Source organism: Bos javanicus, chromosome 9 (genome assembly GCF_032452875.1).
Source record: "Bos javanicus breed banteng chromosome 9, ARS-OSU_banteng_1.0, whole genome shotgun sequence".
NCBI lineage: Eukaryota > Metazoa > Chordata > Mammalia > Artiodactyla > Bovidae > Bos > Bos javanicus.
This window is the reverse complement of record NC_083876.1, coordinates 33885598-33905807: the sequence shown is the minus strand read 5'-3', so window position 1 is coordinate 33905807 and position 20210 is coordinate 33885598. Positions and strand designations below refer to the sequence as shown.

Below are 20210 nucleotides of genomic sequence, written 5' to 3'. Positions count from 1 at the left end.
TAGAAATGTGTTTCCATCACATATATATATACATGTTTTTGTTTTTGTTTTTTTTTTAATTTCACTGTTTGGTGCTTAAGAGAATAAATTTAACCGCTCTCTCTTCCAGGGGAAGCCAACAATCAGACCTTCAAGAGCAGGTCGTTTCAGTTGTTTACCAAGCGAGAGTAAGGGCTTTCAACAAACTTCTGACTTTCCCATCAGGCGATTTTTTGAAGTTAGCTCTTCACCTCACCCTCCACTCCCATATTTTCGTCTTCTCCAGACAAAACAACCTCAGTTCCCACAGTTTTTGTCCACCTCTTCATTTCTTAGATCGCAAACTCTCCAAACACTCTTCAAAATGAGCTTTTCTACATTTCTACCATCTTCCCTCTCAAAAAGAGGGGAGAATCCTCTATTCTTTGGCATCTAAATGAGGATAGGAACTCAGAAAAAAAAGGGCTTGTAGGAAAACTGTCAACTCTAAAGAAATATACTTATTCTATGTCCTCATATTCCCTGGTGGCTCAGAGGATAAAGAATCTGCCTGCTATGAGGAGACCTGGGTTCCCTGGGTGGGGAGAGCCCCTGGAGAAGGGAATGGCAACCCACTACAGAATTCTTGCCTGGAGAATTCCATGGATAGAGGAGCCTGGAGGGCTACAGTTCATGGGATTGCAAAGAGCCAGCAGGACTGAGCCACTAACAACACAACTTCCTCAGATTCAAGGGACCACAGACCTCATCCAAGTTAAAGTGCTCCCCTGGGGGGAGCCCCAGGCCAGTTCACCCTCTGGCTTTTTCTGTCTCTGAGGTTTTTCTGAACCCAGACACTGAGCTACTTTTAGTTGGGTCTCCAGATACTTCTTTCCTTCCTAACTAGAAGTGTCCAGCTCTTGAGGGCAATATCTCTGTAACTTTGCATCTTTCGTGTAGTATGTTCAACAAAAGAAAACATTCATATCTCCCTAAAGAAACATGCATTGAGAGATGTGATAATGGAATGAACCATGAGCTTTGCTTTCACACCAAGGTTTAAACCCCTAATTTGTGATTTAAGAGTTGCACGATTATTAGCAAATCATTTAAGTCATTAGTCTTGGTCTCATTTGTAAAATAAGAATGGCTTCCTTTCAAGTTCATTCATGCAACAGCTATAAAAAAAAAAAAAAAAAAACAACCCTGCTCTATCTATGCCAGCTACTCCTCAGAGCTGGACTTAGAGCAGTGAACAATGTCCAGTGAGGATTAGCATATGAAGAGGGATAAAAAGACCAGGATGAGAAAAAGTAAGAAGACATGAGGTAGAAACTATTTAGAGAGGATGGTTAAGGATACCCTTCTAAATGTCCCTGGCATGTTAATAACCTTTCAAAGATGTTTCCTTCCCTTCACATTCTTTAACTAGTTCCCAAGCACAAGTGCGTTTTAATTCATGAAATCCCTTTTAGGGAACTGTAGGAGGCTATGAGCTCTCTGAGGGTATAGCCCAAACACTGGCTTTTAATAGATACTTAATTTTAATCTTACACAAATGAAAAAATTAATGTGAATCTTCAATAATAAAATGGATTGCATCTGGGCTAGTTTAAGAAGAGACTGGATACTTAGGACATGCTGCATGACAAACAGAATGAATTCCTACCTGAAAAATTATGTTGCCATAGGTAATATTTGATGGTTGCAAGTATATGCCAGTTGAAAATTCTCCCATTATTCAAATGTGTTTCTTCCTTTATTATTTTATTTTTCTTCACGTCACCGAGAATATCCATAGAGCTAGAGAAAAACATCTCTGTGAATCAGCCGGTCATTAATAGTTCACCAAGAAATATTAAACTAGTTATATAAATTTATTTCCCTGGAGAGAACCAAATGTCAGGCATCGACACATGGTTTTCTATCTCAGGCTTCTCTAGCATTGCAGAACCATAGGGCAAGAGAATCGTGGCTTATGTCATGAGAGAACAGTTTGCATTCTGTTCTCTGTTACTGATGGGATTAAAATACCACTATTTGGCAGTGTTCTCCATTTTTAAAAAGTTACAGCTGCATGAGAGATATTTTCTTTAGCTCTAGAATTGGGGCAACCAAACAAAAACATAAACAAACAAACTCAAATCAACTCCTAATAGAAAAAAAATGCCAATTATATTTCTTTCTTTCTTCTAAACCAGGACAGTTCATTTCTTCATTCCACAGATGTTCATTGAGTGTCTCCTGTGCGCTGAGTACTGTTCTGGGCTTTGAGGTCATTGCATAGCAGGTAAATATACACAATTTTTGTTTCTCATAGAGCTTATTATTCATCCGTGGTGCTTTCAGTTTACCCATTCCATACAATATTATTTCTCAGTCCAATGGTTCATCTAATTTGCATGTACTGTTTTCAGTTTTGCTCCTTCAAAGCTTGTTTGAATTAGTATAGTTTACTTTCCCATTTCCTACAGTTAATTTACTTGTGTTATAGATATATAACTTTTTAGAATAAAGTTATTACATAAAGTAAGTGGAAAGTGTGGGTAATTTTAACTTATTATCATTTTTTTATTATTAAAAGCTAGTGTGTGCTCAGTACAGGGCTAAGGCAGGAAATGCAAAGACTGCCACAGTCCCAGAAGTTCCCAGTTTGGCTGGGATGATATTCCCTCATCAGGAAATGCCTTGCTCCCAAAGGAGGAGCTGGGAGGGACTTTAATCTGTTTCCAATCCCCTACTAGTCCCTCTGTAGGGAAAGTTCTAAAGTGACAGTTTCCTGGCAGGCCCAGGTTACAGTGGTCTCCACTGGTTCACACAGCCTTGCCAAGTCGGTGGTAAAGTGTCGGATTACCTGCTCTGTACTACGTGTGTGCTGAGGACACCAGCCAAAGTTCAAAATGAGATCTCGAAAACCAAAAAGATCTATGTACTTCTCTTCATGTTATTCCTTTTAATTTCCATTTTCATTGCTGCAGTTCAGTCTTTTATTCTCTTTCAATCATCCTATTGTAAGGACCTCCAAAGTATCTTCCCCATCTCTGGTCAGTTCCATCTCCAGTCCTTTCTCTGCCTAGTTGCCGGAAATAGTTTTCTAAAACATGGATGTTATCGTGTAAAACTTTCATGGTGCCAGTCTCTTCCCTATTCCTTTTCTAATCCTGCTCCCCACATCCCGATCCCCAGACTACAAAAAGGACCCTGAAAAAACTTATAGCGAGGCAGGGAGGACTCTTTTAAAGTCTTCTGCTTTGATATTTTGCCTAGTTTGATTCAAATCTATGCCCTTGTCATATTCCTAGACATTTAAAATGTTACTAAGCACAGGTAGGTAGATTACATTGAATTACTCTGTGCTAATAGTGATGCACAACAGCAATCAACTAACATCACGGTTTAGTTCTGGCTTATATAGCTGGGTAGGCGCAGTACTCATCAGGGCACGGCTGAGTTCTGACTGGCTGAGTTGCTTGTTGTCCCATTGTTCTAAACATTAGTCTGAGAAATACATTCAGAAGAAACCAGGCTGCATTAGCTGCTTCTGCACCAATCAAAGCCTTTTATATTTTCAGTAATACATAGCCTGCATTTTTTTCTAGAAATAGCAAGTCTGAGATATAAGCATATTTATGAAGTACTATTTATGCAAACTGTCCCCTAGGGCAGTGAAGAGGCATCTGTAGTGGTCATGTCTCTCACTTTCTTTGGCTGAAAGGTTATTTTTGTAGCCTACTTGAATGTCTATAAAGACACATAAATGTCAGATTTTATGTAATTGCTAATCATTTTTGGCGGAGCAGCCTCTGGCACCCATGATCAATTTCAAACTCCAGAATTCCTAGTAACAATCTTTTATGACAAAAATGAGGATTTTATGGTCCCCTACCCTGAATTTGCTATAGACTTCACACCCTTGAGGCACAGTCATGCCTTTATGTGGTTCAAATCTGTATCTTGCAATAGAAATTTATAATGACTTGCCAGTACGTCTCCAGCTCCGAGCCCCACATCAACCTCTTCTTGCAAAAGTTAATGATGTCCATTATAAATGTATGATATAATACCTTACTTATACAGTTACAATTGAAGAAGGTGTTTGATTTTTCTTCATAATCATGATGTGAATGATGCCATCTCACGTTCTCTTAAAACAACTGCCTGTTTCCCTACATGCATCTATTCAGTTCTTCAGCTTCTCTCAGCTGCTTTTCTCTCTCTTGGTTCATGTGATCATATTTTCTAGGAAATGGGGAATTGGCCTATTTGAATGTTTTCCCTATTCAGGGATAAAGAGATCAGCTTAACAGAATAATTTTCATTTTGCTATTGTGAATCTTTTTTCTTGGGGCTACTCATACCGATTTCTAATTTCCAATGTGAAGTCTAATAATATCCAGGCACAGCTAATTTTTAAAAGGGTAGAGTCTCAAGAGTTTTGTTTTTTTTTTTCATATTTCTCCTTACACCACCATCTACAAATTCACACTAAATTATTATTTACTATTTATGATTGTGATAATGAAGATTAACAACAGAATTTGTTAAAGGTAATTGACAGGACACTAATACCACAAGTCATTTAAATTATCAGAGCTCTCCTACAAGAGAGCTAGGTAAAAAAATCAAAATCTAGGGAAATATTTTAAGGTCAAAACTAGATGGCCCAGGATACAGAATGTTATATAGGTTAAAAATCAGCTATTATTTGTTTATTATTCCTTCATTCTTTCACTCAACCAAAAAGTATAGATTAAACATCTATTCTCAAAAGCTTAATACTACTAAACATCCGAGAGTCAACCCTACTAGACTATCCAAAAATAAAACATTAATAATATTAAAAAAGCTATCTCCTTGAATACATACTTGTTATTGGAATTTCCATGTGTATTTTGACTAAATGGAAGTTCTAAAACAAAAAAAATTATGACACTGAGAGGCTGAAATATATTGATTCAATAACAAAGTTTTGTTTAGATCATGCAAAAAAAAAAAAAAAAGTTAAATGGAAGCAGAGACAGAGGTACCTGAATGTTAAATACTCTTTACTTCTATTACAAACATCATGTTCTGAGTTTGAAAGGTTTCCTGGCTTCCTCTGCTAAGTCACTTCAGTCGTGTCTGACTCTGTGTGACCCCATAGATGGCAGCTCACCAGGCTCCCCTGTCCCTGGGATTCTCCAGGCAAGAACACTGGAGTAGGTTGCCATTTCTTTCTCCAATGAATGAAAGTGAAAAGTGAAAGTGAAGTTGCCCAGTCGCGTCTGACTCTTCGAGACCCCATGGACTGCAGCCCATCAGGCTCCTCCGTCCATGGGATTTTCCAGGCAAGAGTACTAGAGTGGGGTGCCATCGCCTTCTCCAGGCTTCCTCTAGTAGTCATCTAAAATCTTGAAAGCTGGTTCATAAAAAGCTAGACTGCTCTAAGAGGCCATTAAAGTACTTACTAGTTGTGTAAGCATTGTATTTAAAAATTGAGTTATAAGGCCAGAAGGGAGTGGCATGATATATTTAAAGTACTCAAGGGGGAAAAAAAAAAACCAAACAAACTATAATCCTATGATACAGGATACTTTACCCAGGATGGTTGTAATTCAGAATTGAAGGGGAGAGAAAGCTTCTCAGGCAGAAAAAACTGAGTGTTCATCAATCCTGAACCAACTTTATAGAAGCGTTAAAAAAGAGCTTCTTTAAATACAAAAAGAAAGGCTACAACAAGAAATGCTGAGTGAATGAATAAATGGTGGGAAACTTTAAAAAAAAATTGTGAAGATTTTGTTCATATGTGTTATAGTTTGACTTTTTAGGGAAAAAAAGCAATTTCTATAACCAGTTATCCCCAAAGAAAAAAATGTTTAAAAGTTGAAAATAAGGGATCATTGCCCTGACAAAATGAAAACTTGTAATTTTTTTGAGTCAGTTTAAAAGCAAATTCTTTGCTCCTAAGGATATATCTTTACATTCAGTTCAGTTCAGTTCAGTTCAGTCGATCAGTCATGTCCAACTCTTTGCTTCCCTGTTCATCACCAACTCCTGGAGTTCACCCAAACTCATGTGCATCGAGTCAGTGATGCCATCCAGCCATCTCATCCTCTGTCATCCCCTTCTCCTCCTGCTCCCAATACCTCCCAGCATCAGGGTCTTTTCCAATGAGTCAACTCTTTGCATGAGGTGGCCAAAGTATTGGAGTCTTAGCCTCAGCATCAGTCCTTCCAATGAATACCCAGGACTGGTCTCCTTTAGAATGGACTGGTTGGATCTCCTTGCAGTCCAAGGGACTCTCAAGAGTCTTCACCAACACCACAGTTCAAAAGCATCAATTCTTCAGCACTCAGCTTTCTTTATACTCCGATTCTCACATCCATATATAACCACTGGAAAAACCATAGCCTTGACTAGATGCGCCTTTGTTGGCAAAGTAATGTCTCTGCTTTTGAATATGCTATCTAGGTTGGTCATAACTTTCCTTCCAAGGAGTAAGTGTCTTTTAATTTCATGGCTGCAATCACCATCTGCAGTGATTTTGGAGCCCCCACAAATAAAGTCTGACACTGTTTCCACTGTTTCCCCATCTATTTCCCATGAAGTGATGGGACTAGATGCCATGATCTTAGTTTTCTGAATGTTGAGCTTTAAGACAACTTTTTCACTCTCCTCTTTCACTTTCATCAAGAGGCTCTTTAGTTCTTCTTCACTTTCTGCCATAAGGGTGGTGTCATCTGCATATCTGAGGTTATTAATATTCCTCCTGGCAGTCTTGATTCCAGCTTGGGCTTCCTCCAGCCCAGCATTTCTCACGATGTACTCTGCATATAAGTTAAATAAGCAGGGTGACAATGTACAACCTTGATGTACTCCTTTTCCTATTTGGAACCAGTCTGTTTTTCCATGTCCAGTTCTAACTGTTGCTTCCTGACATGCATATAGGTTTCTCAAGAGGCAGGTCAGGTGGTCTGGTATTCCCATCTCTTTCAGAATTCTCCACAGTTTCTTGTGATCCACACAGTCAAAGGCTTTGGCATAGTCAATAAAGCAGAAATAGATGTTTTTATGGAACTCTCTTGCTTTTTCCATGATCCAGCAGATGTTGGCAACATCCAGAGATGTTTGATCTCTGGTTCCTCTGCCTTTTCAAAATCTAGCTTGAACATCTGGAAGTTCACGGTTCATGTACTGCTGAAGCCTGGCTTGGAGAATTTTGAGCATTACTGTCCTAGCGTGTGAGATAAGTGCAATTATGCGGTAGTTTGAGCATTCTTTGGCATTGCCTTTCTTTGGGATTGGAATGAAAACTGACCTTTTCCAGTCCTGTGGCCACTGCTGAGTTTTCCAAATTTGCTGGCATATTGAGTGCAGCACTTTCACAGCATCATCTTTCAGGATTTGAAATAGCTCAACTGGAATTCCATCACCTCCACCAGCTTTGTTCGTAGTGATGCTTTCTAAGGCCCACTTGACTTCGCATTCCAGGATGTCTAGCTCTAGGTCAGTGATCACACCATTGTGATTATCTGGGTCGTGAATATCTTTTTTGTACAGTTCTCCTGTGTATTCTTGCCACCTCTTCTTCATATCTTCTACTTCTGTCAGGTCCCTACCATTTCTGTCCTTTATCGAGCCCATCTTAGCATGAAATGTTCCCTTGGTATCTCTAATTTTCTTGAAAAGATCTCTAGTCTTTCCCATTCTGTTGTTTTCCTCTCTTTCTTTCCACTGATTGCTGAGGAAGGCTTTCTTATCTCTCCTTGCTATGCTTTGGAACTCTGCATTCAAATAGGAATATCTTTCCTATTCTCATTTGTTTTTCGCTTCTCTTCTTTTCACAGCTATTTGTAAGGCCTCTTCAGAGAGCCATTTTGCTTTTTGCATTTCTTTTCCATGGGGATGGTCTTGATCCCTGTCTTCTGTACAATGTCACGAAATTCTGTCCATAGTTCATTAAGCACTCTGTCTATCAGATCTAGTCCCTTAAATCTATTTCTCACTTCCACTGTATAATCATAAGGGATTTGATTTAGGTCATACCTGAATGGCCTAGTGGTTTTCCCTACTTTCTTCAATTTAAGTCTGAATTTGGCAATAAGGAGTTCATGATCTGAGCCACAGTCAACTCCCAGTCTCTTTTCGCTGACTTATGTATAGAGCTTCTCTATCTTTGGCTGCAAAGAATGTAATCAGTCTGATTTCGGTCTTGACCATCTGGTGATGTCCATGTGTAGAGTCTTCTCTTGTGTTGTTGGAAGTGTATGTTTGCTATGACCAGTGTGTTCTCCTGGCAAAACTCTATTAGCCATTGCCATTTCTTAAATACTTTATCTTGTAAACTAACAAAATATATATTTTCATTTAATGCTTGTTAGTATTGAATTAAACAGAAACATAAATATAAGTTTTTATCATGAAGTCGTTCTAAAATCGTTCCATAACGGTCCTAGTTCCTATTATGCTATTGGCTATAAATAGTAAAAAATATGATTGCCCACTAGGTGGCAGCGGAATTCCAAATTGCTCCAGGCTCCTCTGTCCATGGGATTTTCCAGGGAAGAGTACTGGAGTGGGTTGCCATTGCCTTCTCAGGTTCTAGGAATACACACCTACAAAATAGAGTCTTCCTAAATTCTCATGATAGGTATGAAAAGGATGAGTTCTGTCCCTGCCCTCAGCTAGCTCACAGTCTGACTTCCACAGCTCTATGTGTACCTTCTGTTTTTTTCCTTTTCCCTTTTTGTAGCTAAAAATTCTATATACAGACTATTCTCAAATATCAGAAAAGAAACTGAGTTTACTGTAGTCTTTTTTTTTGCCAGTGTGGATTCTGAGCAACCAAGTGGTTATGTGAGGTGCTTGGAAGAAAATATGAGATTTGTGTGCTATAAACCCAGCTCCCTAAAGGTTAACCTAATAGACATTCTTTGACAGTTTTTCCACTAAAATGGATTTGGTTTCAGGCATTGCTTTTTTTTCATGATTTTTCTCAGCCTCCAGACAATTAAAACTAGTATTTATGATTAGAAACCAGCTGTGCTTTAGGGCATTCAGTTCACGATTATTATATTTACTTCATAGTCTACTTTTGCTCTAACTAGTGGCAATAGAATTGCAAATTGATGGGAACAATCCCATTCTTTTCATCTCCATATTTCACTGTACTCCATTACATTATTTACATGAGAGTCCCTTGGACTGCAAGGAGATCCAACCAGTCCATTCTGAAGGAGATCAGCCCTGGGATTTCTTTGGAAGGAATGATGCTAAAGCTGAAACTCCAGTACTTTGGCCACCTCATGCGAAGAGTTGACTCACTGGAAAAGACTCTGATGCTGGGAGGGACTGGGGGCAAGAGGAGAAGGGGACGACAGAGGATGAGATGGCTGGATGGCATCACTGACTCAATGGACGTGAGTCTGAGTGAACTCCGGGAGTTGGTGATGGACAGGGAGGCCTGACGTGCTGCGATTCATGGGGTCGCAAAGAGTCAGACACGACTGGGCGACTAAACTGAACTGAACTGAAAGTCATATTAAAGGTAACATAAAATTTCCATATTCTCACATCCTGAACACAAATATTTTCTATTTCTTATGCTTTCTTAAAGTACTGTGCTCAGCCGCTTAGTTATATCTGGCTCTTTGTAACCCCATGGACCATAGCCTGCCAGGCTCCTTGGTCCATAGGATTCTCCAGGCAAGAATATTGGAGTGGGTTGCCATTTTCTCTTTCCAGGGGATCTTCCTGACCCAGAGATTGAAACCGTGTCTCTTATGTCTCCTGCATCAGCAAGCATATCTACATTTATATAGAGTTCTAATTAGAGTATCCATAATATCTTAAAATGTTTCACTTATTAGATGATAAATCATTTCCATTTTGCAGCTTAATCTTTATATTTATCTTTTTATGCAGCATCTTAATATTTAGCTATCAGATCAGATCAGATCAGTCGCTCAGTCGTGTCCGACTCTTTGCAACCCCATGAATTGCAGCACGCCAGGCCTCCTGTCCATCACCAACTCCTGGAGGTCACTGAGACTCACCCCATCAGGCCTCCCTGTCCATCACCAACACAGAGTTCACCCAAACTCATGTCCACTGAGTCAGTGATGCCATCCAACCATTTCATTCCCTGTCATCCCCTTCTCCTCCTGCCCCCCAATCCCTCCCAGCATCAGGGTCTTTTCCAGTGAGTCAACTCTTTGCATGAGGTGGCCAAATTACTGGAGTTTCAGCCTCAGCATCAGTCCTTCCAATGAACACCCAGGACTGATCTCCTTTAGGATGGACTGGTTGGATCTCCTTGCAGTCCAAGGGACTCTCAAGAGTCTTCTCCATCACCACAGTTCAAAAGCATCAGTTCTTCGGCACTCAGCTTTCTTCACAGTCCAAATCTCACATCCATACATGACTACTGGAAAAACCACAGCCTTGACTAGACGGACCTTTTTTTGAGAAAATATTGTTTCTGCTTTTGAATATGCTGTCTAGGTTGGTCATAACTCTCCTTCCAAGGAGTAAGCGTCTTTTAATTTCATGGCTGCAGTCACCATCTGCAGTGATTTTGGAGCCCAAAAAAATAGTCAGCCACTGGTTTCTAACTTTACCTATTGTAATTAATTATAGAATATATGTTGTCCTGGATGGGCTTTAGTTCAGATATTTTGTATAATTCTGTCTATAAATATGTACTCTCATATTTTTCAAAACATATATTCTGAATTTGATTCCCAACACATGTCAAGAATCATGTGTGTGTGTGTGTGCATGTGTGCGTGCACCAACAGTTTTACTCTGGGAAGTTTTAAGGAAACAGTTCACACAAACAAAAATGTCCAAGTAATACAATGTTATGATATTTCTTCAGACTTCACTTAAATTCTGTGAATTTTATCATAACTTTGTTTTTTGTAAGTAATGCTTTACTTTTTTTTCACTTTTCTATGATTAAATAATTGACAGAGAGTTTGTTCAGGGTGTAAGTTTTAGATCTAAATCAATTTTCTCTAAACTGTACTTCAATATCCCTCTCTGTTTGTTACATAATAATCACTTTCCTGGAATTATGTGATTCTTATTTTACTGACTGCTTAACTATAATATATAAATGGGTTAATTTGGATTTTAAAGTTCTGTTTTACTTATGTTTGTTTTTGTTTCAATATTGCATCATTTAATTATGTTACTTTATCTGGAAGCACTACTGACTCCTGGTACTTCTCCCACCTTTATCATTCTTATTCTCTTTTAGAATATTCTTTGCCATTTATTTTCCATTTTTATTATATAAAACAGCTTTTTATGATTTTCATTGCAATGACACAAAAAAAGTGAATGGGCTAAATTGAGAAATTATTTTTATTAAAATTTTTATTCTGAAATGAAACATGCTTATTGTAATGAAAATTCAAATAGTAATGAAGCATAGGAAATGAGTCTACTCGATCAAGTATTCTTTAGGGAAAACTAGTGTTTTCTGTTAGATTCTTATCTTTCCAATCTTTATATATATTATATACGCAAAAAATTTACTATTCTGCAACTGATTTTCAACATTCAGAATGGAAGCCAGGGCTTTCAATACCTGCTCATATAAACTTACTTCACTTTTTCAAGTGGCTGAACAGTCATTTATTGAACAAATGTGCCGTAATTTATTTAGTGAATTCTTTATAGACATTTAACTTATTTGAAATTTAAAAAAAGTTTATTTTCTGTTTTGCTATTAAATTGATGTATTTAAAATAAATTTATCCTTATATGATTTTTTACAAGGAATATCTTGTAAATAAATATATTTCTGTGTAGTTGAGAATTTATTTCTGAGATATGAATGTTCTAGCGGGAGAATTGCTAAGTCAGAGACTGTTCTTTAATTGTGATAAATACTGACAAATAGACCTTCAAAAAGTTGTCTTGAATTACTGTTTCATCTACAGTATATAATAATTCCTATTTCCAAACTAGTAAATTTAACACAATTTGAAGGTTCCAAGAATATCTTTTCCTGGTTGAGTAAACACTGTTCAACACATGCTTCCCTCTTGTTCTGTATCTGGTTTTGATTGACTCACTGGAGAAACAGGTTTATGATTCTAACCTGATACTTGGATGTCGGTAGATTCATCTAATGTATCTCCTTAAAAGTTTAAACATTTTTAGGTCAAAGGCATGAAAAAAGTGTTGATACATGACTCTGGAAGCCTTTTCTGGTTGAAATTTGCAGAGTACATTTGTATGGTCTAGCAGCAAGTTGAAGTGTCTGAATTCACATCTGTTTGGACATTAAATAGCTGTAGACTTCAGGCAAGATGCTTAATCTTATTGTTCCATAATTTCCTCCTTGGTAATAGTTACCAGCTTCACAAGATTGTTGTGAAAACTAGTAATGACAGTGATGAGGATAATAATAATATTTTTGAATAGTGATTTGTAGCTTTCAAAACACATTAATGGTGCCTTATCTCTTTAGATCTTTATGCTGTGCTGTGCTTAGTCTCTCAGTCATGTCCAACTCTTTGCAACCTCATGGACTGTAGCCCACCATGCTCCTCTGTCCATGGGGACTCTCCAGGCAAGAATACTGGAGTGGGTTGCAATGGCCTCCTCCAGGGGATCTTCCCAACCCAGGGATCGAACCCAGGTCTCCCACATTGCAGGTGGATTCTGTACCATCTGAGCCACCAGAAAAGCCCCAAAATACTGGAATGGGTAGCCTATCACTTCCCCAGGGGAACTTCCCAACCCAGGGATCGAACCAGGGTCTCCTGAACTGCAGTCAGAGTCTTTACCAGCTGAGCTGCCAGGGAAGATCTTTATAGTAACCCTATATGGCAGGTGGAATATGCATTTTGATCATCATTTTTTCACATAAGAAAAGTAAGGCACAGTTAAGATGTGGTAACAGTATCAGGGAATGTTTCTTTGAGAAGCTAATCTTACTCCACAAAGTTAATACCAAGGACAAGGACACTTACATAAATATTCCTAGCAAAGCGTTTCAGGGGCTCCTGTGTGTGTATGGCATTTCTTCCAATGTTCCTAAGGATGTTTACTATGGGAAGACCAGTCTGTGACCAACAGGTCTCCCTCTGCTTTTCCCGCCAAAACTCTTTGAATATAGTTATGGAGAAAAGTTTAATTACTAAAAAATAGAAATGTGTGTGTGTGATTTGTAAATGTGTATGTGATAAAAATACTATGAATTATTAGACAGCCATTGCTTTTGTATAGCAATTCACTCACCTATGCCCACTGGAAGTAGAATAGGCAAGTTTCCTCTTGTTTCTTCCACCCCTGGAAGCCTTGGTTCTGCATTTAATTTGCGCCTACTGTTTTCTCAGCTTCCACTAGAGCTTCATTACAAGCACTGATTTGCAGCCTTCCACACGCTAGGTTATTAGGAATAGCCCCAGAACAAAATACACACAGGCTCTTAGAGGTGAACCAGAAAGGGACCCTCTCTCATGTGGCTTAGCAGAGATTTGTCATCTTCTTCCCCATCCTGGAGGACGTGTATGTAAATATGCATTTTTATTTCTTTCTGAGGAGTAGGAGTAGATACTTGAAAGAAAAGAAAGTCTTGACATTAACAGATTCATGAGCTAGAGTTCCAAAATTTGGCTCCTACTTTTTAAAACGACTGATCCAGTAAATGCTTTTATACTCCCCCTGATTCAAATCTTAAAAGTTCATTATGAGTGGAATGATTAATAATTTTTCTCCCTAACTTGAACTATGTCACTAATATATAACTCTCTTGGAATATTATATTTCCCATGAAATCAGACTTATAGTTCAATGTGTATTTCTCACTTGGGTTGTAAACACATTCAGTTATTTAGCTACATTATTTAGCTCTTTTTCCAGGAAAGAGAACCTATGAGCATATATCTGATACTGCTTTATTTGGGGATACAGATGGGGAATAAGTAAGCAAAATTAGAGATAAATAATTATAGAATAGGTTTGAAAAGTGGCTCACTTATTTTTTTTTTTCAATTGATTCCCAGACATAGCTATTGAGAGTCTTCTAAGTGGCACAAATTCTTGATACCAAAGTTGATGAGATAATATCCTTGTGCTGAAGGAATTCACATATTAATCTAGTCAGAACTATAGAATTTTAGATTGGAAAGGAAAGTTTGAAATCAACTTATTCCATGTCTTTCATTTTACAGATGAGAACATGTAACCAGTGATGTGAGACACAAGTGTTTTAGTCATGCTTCTTTAATTTCAATTAGTAGACATCCAAGAAAAATAAACTGAAGAAAACGGGAAAATTATTTGCTTTCATAGCCAATAGTCTAAAGAAAGTTTAGCTTTAGTTACTGCTGTGTGTTCAAATGTTGGTTTCCCTCTCCTCTTCTTCTTCCCCTCTACCCGCTTCCCTCTTCTGTATTACTTGGCTCAGTTTTCCTTTTCATTTTGAACTCATTATCTTCTGTCTCAAATAAGTTTCCTTCAAGAAAGGTGAAGGTTGATAGCCCTATGGTTCACAAACTGAAATCAAGGAGGGTCTTCTGTCTCCTTCCCAGTGCAGAGAGGACCCAGGACTCTTGTGGCTGGCTCAGTCACGGATGCTTTCCACCCTTGTAGTGCTCCAGGATTGACAGTCCTTTCAGTGTCGCATGGAGTAGACAGTTCCTCAAAGAATTATAAAGAGGGATGGAGACTTGGAACACAGCAAATGCAGAAGGAGCTGAGACCAGAAAACAAGCCTTGGAGACAATGAACTTCCCAACGGCACTGCAGGTTATGCCTGCTTGAGGGCGCTGGTGTCCACTTCCCTTGTCTGCCAAGATGCCCAGAGCTAAGTTTAGCACAAAAGCAATCACTACTCCTCACTTCAATTTCAGTTATTATTTGCCTTTCTAGAATGCCTTTCTATTATTTGCCTTCTAGAATGTCTAAGAATTCTATTATATATATTTTCCTTTTAAAAAATACACTTCAGATCTCTTTTTGGAAATAGGTGGTTGCAAATATAATAAATAACTCACACCCTTCAACACTTCACTTTTCTTGTGCTTTTTACCAACATGGGCATCTCTTACTATCAGTTCTTATGTCTATAGAGTGGCATGTAAGGACTAATATCCTGGATTCCATTAGTTTTACATTGGTAACTTGCAGAATTTGACCTCCAGGTTTTGTTTATCTAAAGTATTTACAGTTGATAGCTCTTTAGATGGGAAATATCTAACACAGGCCCACTGGTTAACTGCTGACTAGATTTCACACTGTCAGCTTGTACATCTTATAGTCCTGCCTTCTATTTCAAACAAGCAAGAAACTGATCAAGTTCACATATTTATAGATGTGAAGGAATAGCTATTTGCAAAAATGAGAAGATCTTTGATTAATTTGTTTTAGGTCTGGCATTCTCAAAATTTTATTTTCCTATAATCTGATTTTGGCTGGAAATATAATACTAGAAAAATTATATAACAGCAGAAATTATGAAATGCAAGAAATGTCAATTGAGATTTTCCTCCAAAGAGCTTTTGATGTATACATCTGTTTGTGTGTTTTGTCTTCCAGTACTTGACATCAATTTTGTAGTTGGCCACTCATTAAAGCAGACAAGTAGCCCATACATGAATTTATCAGACTGTTGGTGTTTCTTACACATTCTCTAAGCATAAGTAATCCAGGGCTGAAAAAACAGTGCTAGAGTGTTGGGGACCAAGTCTTCCTCAGGCTTGTTGCTTTACTGTCTTCAACTTGCAGATTCTATCTCATGGTCTGAGATCATAGCTCCGTTGTTCCATAGAAGCATCAAGAAGGGAAAAGAAGCTGGGAGAGGCATATCCTTTCCTTTTAATATCACAGTGGAAGTGCCACTTACTTCCATATTTCATTGTTCACATGCTTATACGCCACCTTATTTTAGGCCATCTTTTGAAGGTTATGCAATTCATAATTTCTGCTCTGAAAGTCTAATTTTGTTGACCATGGCAGTGAAGGGCCTATCTGAAGGACTGGTTTAAAGATAGCTCAAGAACTGTGGAGAAAGCTGGGAACACAAACATTGAGTTATTGTGCTGACCAAGATATAAGGAAAATTGGTGAGAACATTAAATTCGCTCATTTAACATTTATTGAATGCCAGTTTCTGAGGTGGCCTTATACAAAGCCCAGAATGCACAATTACACTTGGACCTTGCTCTTGAGATCCTCACAACCTGGGCTGATAGGCTTCTGATTTCATCCTGCCAATAAAAGTGGTGGTACGATGTGTATTATTTCCCCACCCCTGCATTTTAGCAATAAAATCTATTAGTGTGTCTCCACAAACAGAGTAAAGAGATGACTATATGGGTCCTTTTTTGAGTGTTCATTTGCTTATTTTTATTTTCTTAGTAGTAGTAGTTGCTGAGTCATGTCCAACTCTTTCCAACCCCCAAAACTGTAGCCCACCCAGCTCCCCTGTCCATGGGATTCTCCAGGCTAGAATACTGGAGTGGGGAGCCATTCCCTTCTCCAGGGGAATCTTTCCAACCCAGGGATCAAACCCAGGTCTCTTGCATTGCAGGCAGAGTCTTTACAGTCCAAGCTACCAGGGAAGAAATAATAAATTTATTTTATAATTTTTATAATATTGTATACTGTCTTTATAATAAAAAATAAGCCCTTTATGACAAAATAGTAAGAAAATCATTGAATTTATACCCAGTTGAATTCAGAAACCTCAAAAGTTAACAGCAAAATGAAAGGTACAATAATCATTCATTTAGTTGTTCGTTTTACATGGAAGCAAGGAGATAGCTTTGGGTTTAAAGGATTCAGAACTTAATTTCATAGGTTGAATAGCATTTTCTTGTGGAATAACTGTTGAAAGCTTTGTAACTGAAGTAAAACTCACAACTCCTATGAAACAATATTTCTTTAATCGTTCTGTTGGCACAGCAGTGCTGGGATTTCTGTTTTGTGTGATTACACTTGAGAATCTGAAAGCGTTCCCACAGCTTTGCTCCCATGTCAACAGGAGAAGCTGTTTTCATGTCAACAGCACAATGAGTCAATGAAATGACAGAATATTCATTTCTTAACAGTTTCATGTACATCAGAATATTTTATACCCTTAACAAGTTTATGAGATATTATCACCATATTGTATGTAAATACATTTAAGCTAAGCAGTCGCCTAAGATTAATATCTTTGTTCTTTTCATTTGCTTATTTATTTATTTATCTTACTATTTAGTCCATGCTGAGATAAGACTGTGGAAGGTCTTGCTTAGCAAGGTGGGGGAATTTAATTCTGAAGGCAATAGGAGGTTATTCAATTTTCTGAATAGGAAAATGATAATATTGGAACAAACTTGTTAGAGGTTCATCTGTAATGATGCATTCTGTGCATCAGAAGGGGAATCTTGGGGTAGGTAACTAGTATGGAATTTTCCAACAAGAGACAGATAAAGTCATAAGGGCTTAAATTGTGATGACAACAGTAATAATGACAGAGAGGAAAGGGCAGTTGAAAGAGCTCTTTCTAAAGAAGAATTGACTGCTCACTGCAAAATGATGAAAACACTAGAATGTAAACTCCTCAAGAGGTGAGAACTTGTTTGTCTTTTATCATTTCTATATTCCCCTTGCATAGAGTGGTATGCCTGTGTATAGTAAAACATTTGATAAATGTCAGTAGAATAAATTAGAATAAAAACAGATAAATGCAGTAAAATGTAATATGTGCTTTGACAGAAGCAGAAAGAAAATCTTGGTAGAAGAGGAGATGGTTGAATTGTATCTGATGGACCAGTGAGGAGGACAGAAGGCATTAAGGCAGGGGGAAGAGGTGGGCTCTGAGGTGTGGGAACAGACAATCTCCAGCAGTTGGCCATTTCCCAAGGGTGAGGCAGTAGACATTACCTACATGCTGGAGCTGGACTTGCAGAATTTGAGCATCTGGATAAGGAGTTTTGACTAATTGCAGGTTTAAAAACAAATGAGTAAAGCAAAGAGGTCTTTAATATAGAAATATGTATATCATAAATGAGTGGAAAGTTTAGTGAGTCCTTCTCTATGTTTAGAATAAAACATTGAGAGACCAGAGTCAATTTGAAGCCTATTGTAATAACCTAAGTAAGAAGTGATGAAGGCCTAGGTTAAGGAACTAAAGACAGGGGTAGAGATCTTGGCAAGATTTTGAGAAAATGCAGGAATTAGAAAATAAAAGCCAGGAACTTCCCTGGTTATCCAGTAGTTAAGACTTTGCCTTCTGGTGGCTCAGACAGTAAAGAATCTGCCTGTAATGCAGAAGACCCGGGTTCGATCCCTGAGCCAGGAAGATTCCCCTGGAGAAGGGAATGGCAACCCACTCCTGTATTCTCGCGTGGTGAATTCCATGGACAGAGCAGCCTGGTGGGTCACAGTCCGTGGGGTGGCAACGAGTCGGGCACAACTGAACAGCTAACACTTACTTACTTCTAATGCAGGGTGTGTGGGTTCATTCCCTGGTCGTGGAGATAATAGTCCCACCTGCTTCAGAGCCAAAAAACCAAAACATAAAACAGAAATGATATTGTAACAAATTCAATAAAGACTTAAAAATATATAGATGATGAATTAAAAATGGAGAAGAATGAAGGAAATAGTGAAATTAAAGGTGACTCGGATGAATTCCAGGGTTCCACGTAGTCCAGTGGTAGTACAACAAGCTGAGAAATGGAAAACAGCAGGAGGAGGAGTGAGGAGAAGGAAATAATGGAATAAATTTTAGGCATCCTGACTTTGAAGTGTTAGAGCAGCAAGCAGGTAGTTTGATTAAAGAATGACCTGGACCAGAGAGTTGGCGAGTTATCTGCATCAGAGTTAAGACATGAAGATGAGATAATATTGTAGTGAGAAAGGGTGTTGGAAGAAGCGAGATTGATACTGAGGGAGGAACTCTGGGGAATGACCACATTTAGAGTCAAAAGGAGGAAGACATATCAGCAATGGAGACCAAATCTGAATGATCAGGGATGTCAGAGTAGAACCAAAAGAGCCTTTGCATTAGATTGAGGAATAATGGAAAGCTTTAAAAAAAAACTATGAAGAAAGAGAATTTCAAGGAGGAGGAATTATACCACAAAGGCCATTAAGATTCAAAGGAGATGCTTAAAAATGACCATTGAATTTGATAGATTAAAAAGCTTCATTTTTCTGAGATCTTTTTTGCAGAGTGGTGCAACTAGAAGCCAGATTTTAGTGGTCTCAGAGTTAATGGATCACAAGTCATTTATGACACTATTCCCTCAAGCATTCAGTTAGGAAAAGGAGGGAGATATTATTTTGTACATTTATCTATTGTATAAGGATGGAAATGATATGAACATGCATCCAAATCCTTATCACCAGCCTGACCTATTCCCTGAGCTCAGAGTCTTATATCCATGTTAATGCCTGTTACATCTTGAGAAGACTCCAGGCACCTCCAATATTAGGCTCCAGGCAAGTCCAATAGTCTTCGTTTACTTTAAACTAGTCTTTCTCCTGTATTCTATGCCACCCTTCAATGAACCAAGCTAGAAGCCTATTACCTTAACCTTCAACAACTACTTCAAAATAAATTTCCACCTCCTATGTAGCTTGAATACACACACACAGACACAAACACACACATAAACACACACACACACACACCACATCCTTCTTTCTATTCCCTGTCATAGATCTTAATCCTCTGTTAACTAGACTCCATCCATCGCCTTGTGTCAGAGTGATCTGCCTTAAACAGGACTCTTTTTGCATACTTTTTTTCTATTGTGATAAAATATGTATAACATAAATTTGAGCTTCCCTGGAGGCTCAATCAGTAAGGAATCTGTCTGCAATCCAGGAGACCCAGGTTTGAGCCCTGGGTTGGGAAGATCCCCTGAAGAAGGAAATGGCAACCCACTCCAGTAATTTTGCCTGGAGAATTCCAAGGACAGAGGAGCCTGGCGGGCTACAGTCCATGAGATCACAAAGAATTAGACACGACTTTATGACTAAACCACAAACATAAATTTACTGTTTTGACCATTTTAAGTACACTATTCAGTGGCATGAAGTACATTCAAATTGCTAGAACAGGACTTTGAACCTGTTATCTTTCTTTGATGATCACCTTCTACCCACAAGATAAAGACCTAAGGTTTTCATAAAAGAACTCTGGTCTGTGACATTCATTTATAATTTCATCTTTACATATGGCTGATGACTTCTCTCTAGTCATACGAAATGACTCTCCTTCCCTGGGTACATACTCTTGATACATTTTCTGCTGC

At 38.2% G+C, this 20210-nt stretch overlaps 1 protein-coding gene across 2 annotated transcripts in view; it reads left to right on the top strand.

Moving 5' to 3' along the window:
- Window positions 1-17397: 17397 nt before the first annotated feature.
- RFX6 (regulatory factor X6) overlaps window positions 17398-20210 on the top strand; it is a 123323-nt gene continuing 120510 nt past the window's right edge. For both annotated transcript variants that reach the window (XM_061427483.1, XM_061427481.1), the window contains exon 1: window positions 17398-17513. The gene's annotated coding sequence lies outside the window, so the exon portion shown is untranslated. The remainder of the gene's footprint in view (window positions 17514-20210) is intronic.